Source organism: Macrotis lagotis, chromosome X (assembly GCF_037893015.1).
Source record: "Macrotis lagotis isolate mMagLag1 chromosome X, bilby.v1.9.chrom.fasta, whole genome shotgun sequence".
Classification (NCBI taxonomy): Eukaryota; Metazoa; Chordata; class Mammalia; order Peramelemorphia; family Peramelidae; genus Macrotis; species Macrotis lagotis.
Window position 1 is genome coordinate 63292532 of NC_133666.1, and position 15728 is coordinate 63308259.

At 39.2% G+C, this 15728-nt stretch overlaps 1 protein-coding gene across 1 annotated transcript in view; it reads left to right on the top strand.

Annotated features, from left to right (window-relative positions):
• The window catches only part of LOC141498687 (oxaloacetate tautomerase FAHD1, mitochondrial-like), a 60274-nt gene that overhangs the window by 14690 nt on the left and 29856 nt on the right, over positions 1 to 15728 (top strand).

A 15728-nucleotide genomic window follows, 5' to 3' on the forward strand; every position in this document is an offset into this window, starting at 1 on the left:
AAAAGCATATCGTTTTTTGAGAGGAGCCATTTTGTAGGATGAAACATTTAATGATGATACACACCTTGGATGATTTTGTGTTCAAGAGAAGGAGACCAGTAAACATCTCATCTGTGCCCCATTTTTCATTTACTACTCTCATAAACCTTGAGAAAATTTAAGATCAGCTTGCTATTTAATAACAGCTAAAATTTTCCATGATATTAAAATAGTCATCAGAATTCCCTGGCCCTGACTTCTGAATCTTAAGCACTTGGATATTGGGAGCTAGATGGAGAGAGTGAAAAATGGAATTCAACTACTTGAAATATCTATCAAAACAGGGAGGCATCTTGAAATAAACAGTTATGGCTCAACAGATAGGTCCAGCTTCGACTTCTGCTTCTAATCTGGCCATGAGCTAATACACTCAAAGTGATGGACTACAAAAATCCCTCTTCTTACTCCCCCCTTCCCCACTCCCCCCACCAAATCCGTGCCTTTGCTGAGTGCATTACAAAACAAATGTTTATAAAATGATTATGTGTTCATCAAATGCCCATATGTTCATCAAATTCCTGCCTCAGAGGAGTTAGAGAATATGTCCTGCACATGGATAAATGCCCACTTTAGCCATCATTTGAAACATCTTTTCATATTTATTATGCAAAAAAGAAAGTACAGCAAGCTCTCTGTTACTCTAAATGACAGAATTTATTCTGTCAATCCATATGGCTTTCAACTGTCCTCTAGCAGACAGCAATGATTTGACCTAACCATTATTGAGAGGAGAAAGAAGAGGATGCAGGAATATCTGAACACCTTAAGTGAAAGTTAGATACACTCCTTTCCTTTAAAGTGATTTTGTTCTAGTAACTTTCTGGCTGGATTGTGAGAGAACCCTTTGGAATTAAAAAAGTACAAAGGATTTTTTTTGTAAGATAATGGGGTTAAGTGACTTTCTCAAGGTCACACAGCTAGGTAATAAGTATCTGAGGCCACCTTTGAACTCTGATCCTGCTGACTCCAGGACAACTTTATCACCTAGCTGCCCTCAGTACAAAGGATTTTAAAGAAGATCTAACCCAGCAGATGTGGAAAATGGTATCCTGAGAAGGGCAGGGACTTGTTCAAATTCTTACAAGTAGAAAGGCCAAAATTCAAATCCACTCTTCCAATTTCATTCATCCATTTACTCAACATGCTTATTTAAATGCCACCAGTTGGCTATGTATTATACTAACTGCTGGTGATACAAAAGCCAAAACAAAATGATCCCTGCCCTCAGAGAGATTATAATGACACTATTTAGTAGTCACTATTTGAAAGAAAGCATTTTCTCATAATGTCACTAGTTAGCTTGACAATCAAAATTTTCTAGCATATCTATGGTTTTACTGTCTTGTTTCCATATAAATGGTTTGATTTTTTTCAGGTAAATACAAGCCAATTTGAGATGGAAGAAATCGCTAATAACTGGAAGTATCAAGAAATCTCATAGGAGATGGCAGGCAACAAGCTGAACATGGAAGGAAGCTAAGGATACAAAGTGACAGAGGTGAGAATGGAGTGCATTCCAGGCAGAGAGGGCAGCCTTTGCAAAAGGCATGGTGTCAGGAGATGGAATGTTATATTCAGGGAGTAGAGAGCTGGATGGTTTGACTGAAACAGAGAGCATAGAAGGGAATAATATGAAAGAGATGCTGACTATGGAAGACTTTAAATACCAGGCTCAGGAATTTGTGCTTTCTTCAAAGACAACAGGAAGTCACTGAAGATTTTGGAGCTGGAGAGTAACATGGTCTTGTAAGTGAGCATTTTAAGAATGTTAGTTTAACAGCTATGTAAAGGATGGATTGGAGAGGGAGAGTGCTAAAAGAAGAACAACCAATTAAGAGAATAATTATTTACTATAATAACAAATCAAACAACTTTGAAAGACTGAAGAACTCTGACCAAGAAAAATATCAGCCAAGATTCCAGAGGACTGAAGATGTAGAGTGCCGCTTTTCTGAAAGAGTAGGGATTGAACTTGGAATGAACTTTGAACATGGCCAAGATGGGAATTTGTGTTACTTAATCTAGGCATATCTTCTTCAAAAAATGGGGGCAGAGCAAATATTGAAAACAATTTTTAATTTAATTTTTAGAGACTATTAAAATAATCCATGGGAAAGATGATAGTCTGGACTAGGCTAGTGACCCAGTGAGGAGGAAGAACCAGATAGATGCAATGGATGCTTAATCTAGGAAGAATCAAATGACTGCTATGCAACAATGAGGACTACATTGAGATTAGATAACAAGCATTTGAAGGGAACCTAGTCGAGAAGGTGGATTGTGGGAGTAACCAGTAAGTAATTGGGGTTTAGTAAGTTGAGAGTTAGGGCCAAGGGGCTAAGGGATTCAAAAGCAGAAGACATTGGATAGTTGAATTGGTAAGCCATGGGGTTAAAACTTTGAGAGGAGTAAAGACTGGTAAGAGATGTAATAACAACCTGAAAAAATTTATAGGGTGGAAAAATAATAAGTTTAGAAGGAGGGAAGGAGAGAAGGATAAGAGGTTTTGTCCATAGAAAGGAATTTCAGAGGTCAGAATCATATGGATGGCACAGCTATAGGTGATGAGGAGACTTGAATATCATTGTGAACAGCTGAGGAGTGAAACAGTAGATCATAGAAGTCAAGTGAATTGATAAACTGGGAGACCCAGATGATCAAAGCAACATCAATGTGCATATTGAAAGCCTTGAGTATAAGGAACAGTACATGGAATAGGGAGTAGGATACTAAATGTTTAGAGAAGTTGGAAGCTAGATGTTTGTGAAAAGTATCTGAGCCAGGTTATAAAGAGCAATGCAATGGATCTCCAAGGGGAATGATGGCCACAAAGGGATCATAAGTGGCAGTGAGGAGCAATGTTGAATGTGTCAGTAGTCTATGACAGAAAGAGAATTCTGTAGTAGAGAGGGCCAGCAGGATAGCAATTTTATGGGAAGAGCCAGGTTTTGGTTATCATCAGAAGATGAAAAGAGTTAGACATGAAGATAGTTGGGCTGAAGTTGGATTTGTTGACAAAAACACAGATCTTCTAGAGAGTATGATGGAATAGTAGAGTAGGCAATGGATTGTAGGGGAATAGATTTGAGGAGGCTAACAAGGAAGAATACTGAAGGAGGAAGTAGGTTAAGGGATCTTTGCCTTAGCAGACTGAGATAGCTATTAGAGATTCTAAAAAATAGATCATGGAATTATGAACTGAAAATAAATTAGAAATCACTTTAGGGTAACCACCTCGTTTTACAGAGGAAGAAATTGAGATCCAAGAAGTTTAGTGACTTGTCCAAGGTCAAAAGGTAGCAAGTGACCAAATATGAGCGTAGACCAAGTAACAACAGCCACATTACTTTATCCATGCAAAGAGGGAGAAAGGGACAGAGTGATGAAGAGTGAGAGAGACTGGGAAAAGGGACTAGATCTGGCTCTCCACTGCTGGCCTAATCTTGCTGTTCAGGAGCCAGGTTAAGAACCCTTTTGGAATTGGCATCTTCTCTCACAGCTTTTTATAATGCCTATTTGAAGATAATCTCTAATCCTTTCCATTACCCTTCATCTGTGATTTCATTGATCCGAGGAACTCTTAGATGAGGAAATTCTACCAAATGCAGATTAGTATCCATGTCTTATAGTCTTAAAGAATGGTCAGAAGTTCTTGGAAAGAAAGAGAGTGATTTGTCAAGTGTTATACCTTTGATAATGACAGACAAGAATGAACCATACTGACAATATAGGTCGGAGATGGGACTAGAAACCAGCATTTACCATTTTCACATCCTCTGGGGCCAACACTATGACTCTCTCTGTCTCTCTCTGTCTCTCTCTGTCTCTGTCTCTGTCTCTGTCTCTCTCTCTCTCTCTCTCTCTCTCTCTCTGTCTCTCTCTCTCTCTGTCTCTCTTTGTATTTCTCTGTCAGTCTCTCTCACTCTCTCTCACTATTTCTTTCGCTCTCGCTCTGTCTCTGTCTCTCTCTCATTCTCCCGTGTCTATCACTCTTTTTTCTGTTTCTATCTGTTTCTGACTCTCCTTCTCTATCTCTGTTTCTCTTTCTCTGTGTGTCTGACTCCATCTCTCCCTGTCTCTCTATGCTTTTCTGTTGCTGTCTCTCCTCTGGTTTTCTGACTCTGCCTCTCTCCCTTTGTCTCTGTGTCTCTCTCTTTCTGTCTCTGTCTCAGACTCTCCGTCTGTGTGTGTGTGTGTGTGTGTGTGTGTTTGTGTGTGTGTGTCTCCCCTACCCCCTCCAAAAGCAGTAGTTGTCAGGTGTTTTTAAATTACATTTTCTCTTCTCAGACTGTGCAGTCAGTCCTTTCAGACAACCCCTGTTGATGAACACTTCCTCTCCCCAAGGCCCAGTATACTATATTCCCACTAACCAGTGCAATGACATATGTGGAATCCTTCAGTATGACAATAACTGGATACCACTCCTGTGGAGAGTATCATTCAGATCTCTTTTTCTTTGCACAAGTGGCCCTTTCCTCACATCTAACCCCAGAGAGGCCCTTTTAGACCCAAGGACCAGTCACATGCATGTTCCCCTTTGAAGTTCTGCTCCCAAAACAAACCCAACAATCCAACTTCCTGGAATCTCTGGGGAGATGTTGCATTTTTGCCTCCCTAACACCAAGCAACTTTGTGTTGTCAGTGTAGTGCAAAGAGTGATTCTTATTTTGTTTTTTCTCAATATGTTATCAAGGAGAAGAGTGTTTATAAGGCAGAGATTTACAGAGCTCATCGTCAGCTGGCTTCCAGCTTCCGTGTCAGCTGGATGCATTTTTTATCACTCCAGTGTCTATGTAGTTGATAGCTGTAGTCAGATAACAATAGAAAAGTAATAGAGCTGGCAGGCATATGAGCGAGCGAGGCAAGCAATGTCTATCTAATGGGGAAGGATTGTCCCCTGTGAAATATTTAAAACATTAGACACAAAACAATGAGTTTCATTAGTTTGGAAAACTGGTCAGCTCTGCAACAGGGCTGCTTCTCAGAAACACCCCAGGAACTAAACTATACAGCCCCAACCTAGGATCAGCCAGCCCTGATGGGCTTCTGAACATGGGGGTGGGAAGAGGATGGGGAAGATCTGCCCTCTGACCTCTCTCTTTCTTCTCCCTGACCTCTCTCTCTCTTCCCCCACCTCCACGACATGCTCCATTCAGGACTCCCACCCATTTGGCAGCCAGAGGGGCAGGAAGGCAGATCCCCAAACTATTATGGTAATTTTTCCTACCCTATAGTTTCATTATGGGCAGCTCATCCCCAAAGGTCTAGCTTTTGATGATCATTGAATAGAGAATTGAGGTCTGGCTCTCTCTGAGAATCTTGCTCTCATTGCAAGTAAGGACTGTTTTGTTATTTGTCTTTGTATCTGCCGCCCCACAAACTGCGTTTGGCACATAGTAGGTACTTCGTGAATACTTTTGGATTGATTGCTTATCAGCTGACCAAAGCCCAAGGGTATTCTGGTCCTCTTCCCTTTGAGGGAGGATATCAAGTTGACTCCTCCCTAGGAGAAAAGGGTTGAATGAACAAAATGCTATGCAGTTGTTAAAGTTAGCCATAAAAAATGGTGGAGGACTGTGGGAACAGAATATTGCATGCACTGTCTGATGTTATTGCTTCATCAGTTTCACTTGTTTGTTTCTCTTTGTTACAAAGAAATGGTCAGAGAGTCTAGAAGGGAATATGATAGATCTTGGAATCAATGAAATTTAAAAGTCAAAGCCATCAATAAAACAAGAACAACAATAAAATTAATGAAATGAGAAAATAGCAAAAGAATATAGGTGCTTAATAGTGGGAAAAGAATAAAAAACCTTTAGGGATTTCAAGGACCCCTCGAAATCTGATGTCATAATTGACACTTTGCTTTATGCTTTTCTTAGAGAGTAGCTAGATTTTTGTGTTACCCACTTTATTCATGCCTCCAACATGGGGCTGTTATTTTTAACCTTGATTCTACCATAATTTGTCCCTCTCTCTAGCCATAAAGAAATCCTAGAATATATAGGATAGAACCTTTTCTATTGTACTTAAATCTCCTTTACTCTGTGTTACAGTTCTGCTATCAGTAACATGTTCTGCCTTTGCACAGAATCCCAATTTTATACAAAATTTCCTTTGAGTCTCAACCAAATTTCAGGCTTTCAAATTCCCTGACATTATCTCTCTCACTGCATCTGGCAGTTAAAATCTATTAATTAAAATTTTCCCTTTTACATTTCTGTCCTACCCAGATCAGCTCAAGTTATTAGAAATGGGCAGATTTTTAGCATTGCAGCCATTGGTGACATCATGGTTACCATAGAAATAACAATCTCACAACAATAATACCAGCTTCCTTTCTTTATCAGGAAGGCTGTAATGCTGGGGTTCAAATCTTTCACCCGTAGGTGAAAAGCTGAGAAGCCTCCTGTCACTGAATAATCCACAATCTTCCCAGCACATTTTCCAGATTAAAAAAAAAAGGGGGAGGGAGAGAGAGGGAGAGGGAGAGGAAGAGGGAGAGGGAGAGAGAGAGAGGAAGAAGAAGAAGAAGAAGAAGAAGAAGAAGAAGAAGAAGAAGAAAAGAGAGAAGAGAGAGAGAAGAGCACAGAGACAGAGAAAGAGGGGAGAGAGAGAGAGAGAGAGAGAGAGAGAGAGAGAGAGAGAGAGAGAGAGAGAAAGGAGGGAAAAGAGAGAGAGAGAAGGGGTGAAGGGCAAGAGGGGGAGGAAGGAGAGAAAAGACAGGCTACTTCTTTAAATCCGTAGGCAATGTGTCATTTAATATAATTAGGCATAGGTACTTTAAAACCCTAAATAACAACAAGGTAAGAAAACAGATTTCAAACCCAGATGTGACTAAAACAATACATTCAATACAAAACATAATCTCTTATTATAGTGATTCTTATTTTAAATATATAAATAAATCATATTCCTTATTATAGATATATATTTAAATAAAACCATATGTATATATATATACACACACATACACACACACACACACACACACACACACACACACACACACAAACTCACATGAAATTCCAGGATTTTTTCACTAAAAAACAAGGAATAAGGATTTCTTCAGCATTGCAATTAGTCTCTGCAAACAGGGCTGGCGGTATTAATAACCTCTTGAATATTTCTACCTCCAGAGGAAGGCCCAATCATCCTCAGGTCTGCTATTCACCTGCTGCTACTGCTGTAATTCTTGGGGGCAACCATCTGCTTTTTAGACTGAATAGTTGAGCTTCTGCTGTCAGTTACATTTCTGAGAGAATAAAGATTATTGTCAGACCCCAATTATTCAACCCTACTGTGGCCTGGTAATAGTTGGCCGTTGTTGGCTTTGATTTGCTCATATACTCAGTTTTCCAAGGCATCTTGTCTTTGGGATGCTTGTGCTATTTTTTTAAATATAATGCTAAATTAAACCACTTTAAATCTTGTTGTTGTTTTCAGAAAAGAGGTGGCGAGAATGAGAAATGATTTAGAAATCCCTTTTAAACTTGCCAAATTCTCTAGCCTACTTCTCATAAATTAATGACTCTTTTAGTAATCAATAACAAGACATGATTTCCTACAGAATCCCACCATAGCAGATCAATCTTCGGTTGCCACTATCTCCCCAATTTGGTGTTCCAAAGATTTATGACAGTGGCAAAAATGTTTTATTGAAATACACCGGGAACCTAATTGAGTACAATCCTGAGCAAATTGCAAAGGTATGTAATGCTATAATTAATGTAATTAGAGAGGGAAATTGATTGTCATTACAAATGCAATCAGAATCTTTTACATTATTATATTTGCCATGCTAATGGAGTTATTATTGCCATTTATAAAAGAGTTGCCCTTTCTTAACAGCAAAATTGGCAAAAAAGCAAACAATACATGGGAGGGTGTTGGAATGAGTCAGGGCAGACTGATAAGCAGTGGGGCCAGCAGTCACAATGCACAGACAATTCATTCATTCCAGACATCTTTTTGATGAATTCAGATGGTCCCAGCTGGACTGATCATGGGGTGGTCTTCACTGAGAAGCCAGACAGCCAAAATGAATGGATCTCCCACTCCACAGAGGTATTCCTTTTGCATTTAAAGATGGAATCACAGCAATCAACAGATTGCTCTGTTGAATCAAACCAGGCTCAGTAACCAAATGGCCTTGATACCGAGGGTGTCATTTTCTTTTGCTAAAGCCAGATGTGAGTCAGTCAGCAAACAGGTCAGAGTGATTATACACTAAAAGTTCATTTGCCATGTCATCAAGTCTGCTGGAAAAAGCAGGGAAAAATAGATCAGCTGAATTCTAAAGGGGTGGCCAGTGATTTCAGTTGTTTTTTACTGAAATTCTGTAAGAAGAGTATAGTTTAGCACTGGAAAGACCCTTAGAGATCATCTAGTACAATCCCTTCTCCTTCCCCATTCTCCCATTTTACAGATGAGAAAACAGGCAAAAAGAGTCAGATTTCCATTCTCAAAGGCACTAAGGGACCTGGATTTGAGCTATTGATATTGTTCAGTCATTTCAGTCATATCTGACTCTTCATGGACTCATTTGGAATTTTCTTGGCAGAGATACTGGAGTGGTTGGCCATTTACTTCTCCTGCTCATTTTACATTTTAGAAATGAGGAAACTGAGGCAAACAGGGTGAAGGAACATGCCCAGGATCACAGAGCTAACAAGAATCTGAGGTCGGATTTAAACTCAGAAAAACAAGTGCTCCAGTAGTCTCTTCAAACCACCTTGGTTCTGTTTACCTTATATTTGTTCTCTTTAGCTATGCTTTATGTACTTAGATACATAGTTCTCATTTTCGTTCTTATCTTAATTCTTATTTTCTCTTCCATTCGAATGGAAGTCCCTTGAGAGTGGAGTTGTTTGCTTAGCTAATATTTTTATGCCTAACAACTAACACACTGACTGGCAAATCATAGGTACCTAGTAAATGATTATTGGTTAGTCTGAGTGATTTTTACAATATCACAAGTTTTCTTGATTGAATTGAAATTTTAAGTCTCATTCTTGGTTGAGTCACATGAAACCACTCTCTCCAAAGTAACCAACATCTCTTTACTATGCTAAATTCAATGTCATTTTTTCTTGCTTCTCATCTTTCTTGACTTCTCTTTATGAACATGACATTGTTGACTACTCTGGCTCCCTGGAAACTCTCTCCCCTCTGCCTAACACTATTTTCTCTTGGCTCTTTTCCTACCTTTTTGATCATTCCTTAATTTTCTCTCCTGGAATGTCATCTAGCTCCTCTTTAATAGAAATATGGATGTAGCTATCCAGGGTCCTATCTTCCCTCTATATTCTCTCCCTTGGTGTTTTTATTTGCTCCAAAGGACTCAATTATCACCTCTATGCAGATGACTCCAAAATTTATGTATCTAGCCATAATCTCTTTCTTAATTACATTCTTGTATTATCAACTTCTCATCAGACATACATGTATATAACATTTTTGAGTTCGAGATGCTAATATATATGTAAATATATATTTATACATACATGCATACATAGCATCTCAAACTCAAAAATATTCCAGATAGAGCTGATTACCTTTCTCCCTAATGCTGACCTGCCTCTAGACTTCCTTATTTATGCCCCATAGTAGCAGTCTCCCATTCACACAAATTCATATCCTCAGAGTCATCCTTGATTTTTCCTTTTGCTACATTCCCCGTACCTACTGGGTCTTGTTCATTCTACTATCACAGTATCTGTCACATCCCGCTTCTTCCTTAAAGCCCAATAGCACCCACCTACTAATGTAGCAGCCTCCTTATTGTTATCCTGGCTTCCCATCTCACCTTTCGAATATGATCCACCTTTCATAGAGGTGATAAAATTATCATCCTGTCTTACAGGCCTGACCACATCACCTCCCCAGATCCAGTCCATTGCCACAGTCTGGTGAATTCTTTGCAACACCTCCTGAATACATTCTCTTCTCTCCTCTGATATTACCACTGCTTTGGTGCAGGTCTTCATTACCTTCCACCTCGATCTGGTGGATCTGCCTGCCTTGAGTCTCTTCCTACTTTTATCCACCCTCTGCTCAGTCATCAAAATGATTTTCCTAAAGCACAGGTTTAATCATGCTATCCCCCTACTCAATAAAATCCAGGGTTTCCTTATTGCCTTCAAGAATTCTCTACTTGACAATTCAAAACCTATCTAACCTAGCCCCTCCCACTTTTCCAGTCTTCTTTTCCTTACTCTCCAAAGCATACTCTTCAATCCTATGACCCTGGCCTCCTACCTGTGCCACAAACAAAATGCTGTATCTCTCATCTCTAGATGGTTTTCTCTGCCTGTCCCTCATGCCTGGAAGTCTCTCAGTTCTCTGGCTGGACTACTGACCTCTCTGACTTTCTTTGAGTCCCAACTAAAATCTCATCCTCTTCAGGAAGCTTTCCCCAAACCCTCTAGTTCCTCCTCTTAATTTTTTCCCTATTTATCCTGATAATTACTTGCTTTGAATATAGTTCTTTCCTTGTTGTCTCCCTTATTAGATCATAAGCTCCTTGAAGGCAGGGACTATTTTTGTCTTTCATTATATCCCTAGTACTTAGCACAATGCCTGCCATATAATAGTCACGTAATAAATGTTTATTGACTACCTGACCTACTCACCAATAGTAAGTGGTTTCTAAGTCTTTGAACTGGAAGATTTCCATGCTCTGGCTCCAAGGTATCTTTCCAGGATGATTTTACATTACTCTCTATGTTCTAACCAAGCTGTTACCCAAATTCAACATTCCACCTCCAATCTTGACCTTTCTGCACAGATTCCCCTGCTCGCTTGAAAAATGTTTTCCATTTACACATGCCATTCAGAATCCTTTAAAACTCAACTCAGATGCTATCTTCTCTGTGAAGTATTCCTTGATTCCCCTGACTTGTTAATAATGCTCTCTCTGGACTTCAAATACCTTGTAGTTACTGATCAGTGTACATGTCATCAAATATTTGTTGAAATGAATTTAATTGTTCAGCTATAAGGTTGGGAAACCTGATACATGGACACTAGACTCAGGTATATATGCAGATGTAAAATATCTGATTTTAGAACAAGATCTTGGTAAAGGATTACTTCACTTAACTTGCATTCCAAAATATCTAAAGATAAACAACGGTTTGGGAAAGCAGCTCTTGAGTGCCCCTCAAAGCAGGGGCTATTCTAGCATGATCTTGGAGGTTTCCAGTACCCCAGGCTCTAGATCTTTACAGTGGATCCACAAGACTACAGAGTATAGTAGACAGAGGGTCCACTTTAGAGTCACCAGTTCTGGATTTAAGTCTTGTCTGCAACACATGCTTTTGTAGCTGTGGTGGAGTAGGCAATTCATTTCACCTCTTACTGGCCCAGGAAACTCTCCAAGATAATAAAATGACAAAGTCCTTACCAGGACTAGATGAATGGAATACTATGTTTAGTTCTGGCAAGGCCCATTTTGGGAAGGACTTGGTAATCTACAAAGTATGTAGAGCAGGAGCAGGGAACCTCCAGCTTCTGGGCTACGTTAGTTTGGTATTGGGAAGGCAACCACAGGTAGGACTCAAAATTCAATAAATCTAGTAGCTTTTTAGGGGTGAAGTAATGAAATGTTTGACCCAAAATAGCCCTCTAATGATATTATAAATATTCAAATGGCCCTTGGTAGAAAAAAGGTTCTTCACACCTGGGCTAGAGGAAGGCAATCAAGATGGTGAAGGACCTGTAGTTCATGTCATATAAGGATAAATTGCTCAGTTCGAAGAAGAGAAGAGTCAGGAAAGACATGACAACCATCTTTAAGTAACTGTAGGACTCTGATGTGAAAAACAGACTAGGTTTGTTTTGAGATGGCCCTAGAATGTAGAACTAAGATCAATAGGTAGAAACTGTCAAGAGAAAAGTTTAGGCTTGGTCTTAGGTCCCATGACCATATAACTCAAGTTGTCCAAGAGAAAGATAGGTCCCTGGAGAGATAATAACTTATTTCTCCTTGAAATCTTCCAGCAGGGACTAGATAACCATATTTTCTGTATGACTTAGTACAGTATTCTAAGTCAGGTGCAGTTAAGATTACATGGCCCCTGAAAGCCCTTCAAACTCAACTATTTTGTGATTTTTCTAGAACTCAAAAGGAAAATTTTAAATTCATTTCATCATATTAAGACCAGTCGAAATCCTGGCTTTATTTTCACCCTTCCAAACCATGAAGGAGATCACTGTCATTTTGTCTGACAAACCACAGAAGGAAGATGATGGCTCTTAGATCTCACTAAATCCTTTTGGCTACGAAAATTCTCAAAGCTCTAACTGCTTATGTCATTTGATGCATCACCCTGGGCTTCTTATCTCTTCCCAGGCAAGAACTAAGGTCCTGCCAGAAAGCCAGGCTTGAAGGAAGCCCAGCTTCAATAATTCCTTTCTCTGTAAAATGAATGGCTTGTATTAGATCATTTCTAATGTCCCATTTCAGCTCATAACCCAATCCTGTAAATATCAACAGAACACAATAATGTGTGATTTGAAGGTCATGTGTGGTACAGTATATAAACATTAGGTTGGAAGCAGAAGAATGAGGTTTGAATTGCAGGTCTGCCACATACAAGCTGTCTTACATTCCTGGGCCTCAGTTTTCTCATCTATACAATGAGATAGTTGGGGTAGATAATTGTTAAATTCCTTCTAGTTCTTTATCTATGATGCTATGCTTATTGAAGAAGCACTAACTCTAAGAAGGAGGAGGTTGCTAAGCAACAAAGACTTCTCTTGTATAAAATGGGTTCAGCCCCCTCCTCTGTTTTAAACTAATTTCCTGTTTGCTGTTTTTCTCCTTTTTTGATTCAATTAAATCTCAGAGCACTTTTTCTTTTTGCCCTTACAATATAGTCCTAGCTCGGAGAGCACTATTTAGCTTATGGGTTCATACTCATCCAGTGTTAAATACTGGCAGATGGAGAACCTGAACATTAACTGGAGATGGCTCCTGGCCAGCCTACCAAAACCTTGCACTGAGCAATTTAGCAACAGCAAAGGTTTGAATGACTGTGTGGTTATCTCCATTGGCAATGACTGCAATGGATTACACTGTGACACAATGTTCAGCCAAGTATATCACAGTGTCGGAATGAGACCAGATCTGGAACCTTGATCCTTAAGATGTTGATATTGATGTGCAATTGATGACCAGATAATGAGGAAATTTTATAAACACTGGAAAATGCTGTACAGAGTATTATTTCCCATGCATAAAGTATTTACCAAGAAAAAATTAGTTGTAAAGCTAATTTCTGTAAAATGGATCTCAGTCTTCTATCAGTTTCCATTATAAAACTGGAGATGAGTTCCCAGAAAGAAAATATAAATAAACAATGCCTTCCTCTCCCCTTTACCCCAAGTAGATTCCATTGAAAACCTTTAATGAAGACGTGTTAAGGAACTGGTATTACTTATAAGTTAACATAAACAGTATAAATGGAGGAGTGCCACTTAGCTCAAAAATCTCCACTACTTTGTCTGGCAGCACATTCCACCTGGCCTGAAATTCCCAGCATTATAATCATTTCTTTGGATTAAACTAAAGAAAGGGGGAAAGAATTCTCTCTAGAGGTACCAGTTAAAAGGACAACATAACCGCAATATGAAGAAAGGGTCTGTGTGTGTCGGGGAGGGGATAGATGTTTTCTGACCTATCCTGAAAAACTAGTTGGGCAATCAGATTAAGTAGTTATTACTTTAGAAAGCTCAGAAGCCTGGCATTAAGGCTAGGGAATAGCATAAGAAGGGGGGGGCATGCCACCAGATTCTATTTTTCCTTAGGGTAGCCCTGTTTGCAAGGAGAAATATTTTAGTTTAGTTCAGAGTAAACTAATCAGTAAATTCCTTCCTACTTTCCTGACTACTCAACACTCAGAACCCAGGATATAAGTCTTAAATCCCCAATGTGTTTCCAGTGCATTGGAGTCCATGGTAGATTTTGAAAAGTTGAGAAGATGGACTATGACATCATTTATTAAAATACAAAAGGCATTATTCTCTAAATGAAAATACCCTCATAATAGAGGAATGAATATCTCAATCAAGCATTTATTAAAGCCCTACTGTATGCCAAGCAGTATGCCAGACACTGAGGAACCCACAAAAATGAAATCTCTACTCTAAAGGAGGTTGCATTCTATTGAAGCAAAGCATGTATGTATATTTATATATATAAAGTATTTACTGAATACATATTTACATTATACAGAATACATTCAAGGTAATTACATTTGAGGTAATTAAAGAGGCAGGGCACCAGCAGTCAGGGAGATCAGGAAAAGTTTCCCAGAGAAAGTAAAGCATGAGTTGCTTCATGAAGGAAGAGAGGGATTCCCACAGGCATAGGTAAGGAGGTTGGTCATTTCAGGTATGGAGGACAGTCACTGAAAAGGCAAGGAGAATGGAAAGAGAATACCTTAAGTGAAGACCAGAATGACCAGTCTGACTGGATTGCAGAGCTTGGGCATGGGTGTGGACTGTAGGGAGAATAAAGTATGGTGAGGCTGTGGTAATAAGTTAGTGAAAGATTGTGAAAGGTTCTAAAGCCTCAAATTGAGAATTTTGTATTTAATGGAAGAGGCAATGGGGAACCACTGGAGTGATCAGGGGAATGACATGATCATATCTGCACTTAAGGAAGGTCACTTTGACAGCAATATGGGAGATGGATTGGGGTGGAGAGAGACTAGAGGCAGAGAGGTCATTGTAGTCTAGACAAGAGATGATGAGGTCCTGCACTGACACAGTAGCTGTGGGAGTTAGATGTGAAAGATATTGTGTCAGGAGAAATGCCAAAATCTGGCAATTATTTGGATATATGGAGGGAGGGAAAGTGACGAATCCAGAATAATGCCAAGGTTACAAACCTGGGAGAATGGAATAATGGTAATGCCTTTGAAGAAACGTGGAAGTCTGGTAGAGGGAATGGTTTGGGGGGAGGAAGATAATGAGGACTATGTTGGACACATTAAGTTTAAGATGTCTCTAAGACATTAAGTTTGAAGTTCCTAATAGGAAGCTAGTTATGTAAAACTAAAGCTTGCAGTAGGGACTTGGACTAGATTTATAGATCTGATAGTTATCTACACAGAAATGAGAATTAAATCCATGGGACTTGATGAGATCACCAAAAAAGAAATTATAAAGATAGAAAAAAAATGCCTGGGAGAGAGATTTAGGGAAGACCTCCAGTTAAGAAGCATGATATAGATGGTGAACCAGCAAAGGTTCCTTCCTAAAAAGAATCATGAGACAGGTAGTAAGAGAATTTAGAGAGAAGAGAGTCATGAAAATCCAAAGAAGAAGAGAGTACCCAGAAGGAAAAGGTGGTCACTAGAGAGATATAGAAAGATAAGCACTGAAGGGGGAAAAAAGAACTTATCAGATTTGGCAATCAAGATTGCATCAGAAATCTTGGAGAACACAATTTTAGTTGAATGATGAGATTGAAAGCCTGAATGCAAAGGGCTAGGAAGCAAATCAAGGGAGATGAAGTGAAGGTAATGAGTGTAGAGCTTTTTTCTAGTAGTTTGACTGAAAATAAGAGGAAAGATATGGGGTGATGGCTTAAATGAATGTCTGGACTTGGTAAACATTTGTAAAGACATTTTTGATGCATGTATCATAACATTCTAAAACATCATAGCTTGGAGGAACTT